We start from the raw sequence: 3,379 nt of genomic DNA on the forward strand, positions 1-3,379 counted from the left end.
GAAAACATGTCCAAACCAAAACTTGTACATGAAGGCTTACAGCATCATTATTCATAAAAGCTAAAAGGTGAAAATCCAATCTCTACCAACAGATGAATGAATGAATGAATAAAATGTGGTATATCCATACAATGGAATATTATTCAGCATAAAAAAATAGAGTACCGATACATGCTACAATATGGATATACCTTCAAAATATTGTGCTAGGTGAAGCCACAAAAGACCACATATATGATTCCATCCATATGAAAGAAGTCATGTTGTCAAAATGCCCACCTCTGCTCAATATATTTCTCCCAAAAATAAGTTAGGAGCCATGGTATAGAGAAAAGACCTCAACAACAGGGTGACTGAGCACAAGAGCAAAAAATCAGACTGCAAGTTGCTCCCAGGGATTGGAGAAAATGTTTTAAAAGGAAGGTTGGAATCCATTGGTGTTGTTAATCATCTTCTCCTTCATCTTCCTCTCCTTCCTCCCCTTCATCATCATCTTTATCTTCACCTTCATCCTCATTCCTGTCTTCATCATCTTCTTTTTCTCTTTCCCCTTCCTTGTCATCCATATTGGGACCCAAGTAATACTGTAATTGATTTGGCCAAATACCATCTTTGATGACCTTTCCTCACTCATCTGCATCTGCATCAGAATGGTCAGTAAGCCAGTTAAAGAAGCTCTCTGGTTCCCCATGCTGCCTCTTTCTGCTGGCATTATTCTGCATTTGACTTGCATTTTTCATGAAATCCTTTCCAGACTTCCACTTGATTTTAGTGAGTTTGAAGATGGAGCACCACTGTCATTCAGATGAAAGTTTTTGGAGATAACTTTATTTTTGAAGTAAGGATTTTTGTCAAAATGAAAATATTCTGTAACCTGGTTTAATATCTTCAAATTCTGTCACTTCAACACTGGTTAAATGAAGCAGTGCCTCTTCATCCTCCTCCACAAGCAGTGCAGACACTTGTTGATGATTGACAAATGCTGTTACCCCAAAGTTTGGGATTTTGGCTATCAATTCAGACCTCATCTGAAAAAATAGTTGGCCGAGTTTGTTATATTTCTGTTCTGGTTTCAAAGTCTCCTCATTGGCTTGTTTATTAAGTCTACTTCATTTTGTATTTCATCAATATGTGCAGTTGCTTCTTGCTGTTCTTTTTCTCCCTTCTTCAGCAAGACCAGAAAGACGGATGTCTCTTCCAGCCTCGAGGCAGAAGGTGCTCTTGGTTTCTTCTTTTGAAGCAGAAATAGAAAGCATGGCATTTGGGGGGCCATGCTGTGAGGAAAGGCCAAAAACGAGACCACAGATCTCCTTGCCCATCAGGAAGAAGCTCAGAAAACCCTAATATTATTGTTTTAAATCACAGCATCACAACCTCTGAACTTTTGCTACCTAGAACAGTGTAATGAAATCATCAGTAACAGTTATACTAGTATAAGAATTTCAGCTCAGAGTAGACATATTGCTGATTTGAAACTTTACAAATGATAGTTCTCTCTTGAAGGCAGATCCAGGTAGCTTTCCCTATTACTCTTAGCACCTGCGATAAATTGCCAAAGTGTCACAAGTTCTTTCCCTACCTGGGTCCATGCCCTTGCAATGTGACTTTGAAGCTCCTCCTCTCAAGAGATGGAATCTATTTCTTCACCCTCTTGGCCTTCTTACTTGATTTGACCTAAAGAATGCAGCAGAACTGATAATGTTCCAGTTCCAAGCTTAGGTTTCAAAATTACTTGCAAGCATCTGCTCTAGTTCTTGGAAGTTTGCTGATTTACTACCAGAATAAGCCAAGGAGAGCCTGCTGGATAAGTAAAGACACCTGGACTCATTTCCTCAGCTAACAGCCAGATCCCATGAGCAAAGCTACCTAGCTGACTTGCAGCTGACCACAGTCATGAGTAAGTCCAGTCAATTCCAAAAGAACCACCCAACTGAGCTCAGCCCAAATAGAATCATGAGTTAAATAAATTGTTGTCTTAAGCCACAGAAGTTGTAGGTGTTTTGTTCAGCAGCAAACGCTAACTTCTTTGTAATTCCTTCATCGTATGAAAATTTTTTTTTTGAGACAGTCGAGTTTCACTCTTGTTGCCCAGGCTGGAGTGCAATGGCACAATCTCGGCTCACAGCAACCTCTACCTCCCGGGTTCAAGCGATTCTCCTGCCTCAGCCTCCCAAGTAGCTGGGAATACAGGTGCCCACCACCATGCCCAGCTAATTTTTGGTATTTTTAATACAGACAGGATTTCACCATGTTGGCCAGGCTGGTCTCGAACTCTTGACCTCAGGTGATCCACCCGCCTCAGCTTCCCAAAGTGCTGGAATTACGGGCGTGAGCCACTGTGCTCGGCCCATGAAAATAATTTTTATGTATTCGTTTCCCTTTCCTATAGCAAATGCTGGCAGATATCTATTTAACATCCACTTCTCCCCTTCTTCCTTGTTAACAGAACCCCAACTTTGTCCTGGCATCCATCTCTCCTCTCTATGACTCAGGAGCCCCAGGGGAAGCCCTTACTTTAATCAACAATTTTCTCTTCTCTTTGCAGTGATTGGTTTAGGATCAGTCCCATAACCTGAAAGGAAGTTTTCTGGGAGTCTCTGAGAAAAGTGTCTTCATTGTAAGAAGGCCACAGTAAAAAATTAGCCAAGTGTTGTGGCACAGGCCTGTAGTCTCAGCTGCTCCGGAAGCTAAGTCAGGAAGATCGCTTGAGCCCAGGAGGTTGAGGCTGCAGTGAACTGTGATTGTGCCACTGCACTCTAGCCTGGGTGACTGAGTGAGACCCTGTCTCAAAAAAAAAAAAAAAAAAAAAAGAAAGTTACAGAGCCAGGCATAGTGGCTCACGCTTGTAATCCCAGAAATTTGGGAGGCTGAGTTTAGAGGATCTCTTGATCCTAGGAGTTCAAGGCTGCAGTGAGTTATGACTGTGCCACTGCACTCCAGCCTGGGCAACAAGTCAGACCCTGTCTCTTTAAACAAAATAGAAAAACCCACACAAAGAGATGATCACTTTCCGTCTCTGTACTTTGACGAATCTGAAGGTGATACTTCAAGTTGTAGCAATCATTTTGAAACTTCAAAAGAAACAACCTGAGGCCTGCGTGGTGGCTCACGCCTGTAATCCCAGCACTTTGGGAGGCCAAGGCTCAATCACTGGAGCCCAGGAGTTCAAGACCAGCCTAGGCAACATCACAAAACCCCATCTCTACCAAAAAAATTTACAAAATACAAAAATTAGTTGGTGGTTGGCACATGCCTGTAGTCTCAGCTACTCAGGAGGCTGAGGTGGGAGGGCCTGGGCCCAGGAGGTGGAGGCCCTGGCCTGGGGCCAGGAGACAGAGGTTGCAGTGAGCTGAAATCCCATCACCGTACTCCAGCCTGG

The 3,379-nt window shown here is 42.9% G+C and overlaps 1 pseudogene; it reads right to left on the reverse strand.

Moving 5' to 3' along the window:
- Positions 1 to 443: 443 nt before the first annotated feature.
- Positions 444 to 1,297, reverse strand: LOC104656413 (annotated as a pseudogene).
- Positions 1,298 to 3,379: the final 2,082 nt, after the last annotated feature.

This window comes from Rhinopithecus roxellana, chromosome 15 (genome assembly GCF_007565055.1).
Source record: "Rhinopithecus roxellana isolate Shanxi Qingling chromosome 15, ASM756505v1, whole genome shotgun sequence".
Classification (NCBI taxonomy): domain Eukaryota; kingdom Metazoa; phylum Chordata; class Mammalia; order Primates; family Cercopithecidae; genus Rhinopithecus; species Rhinopithecus roxellana.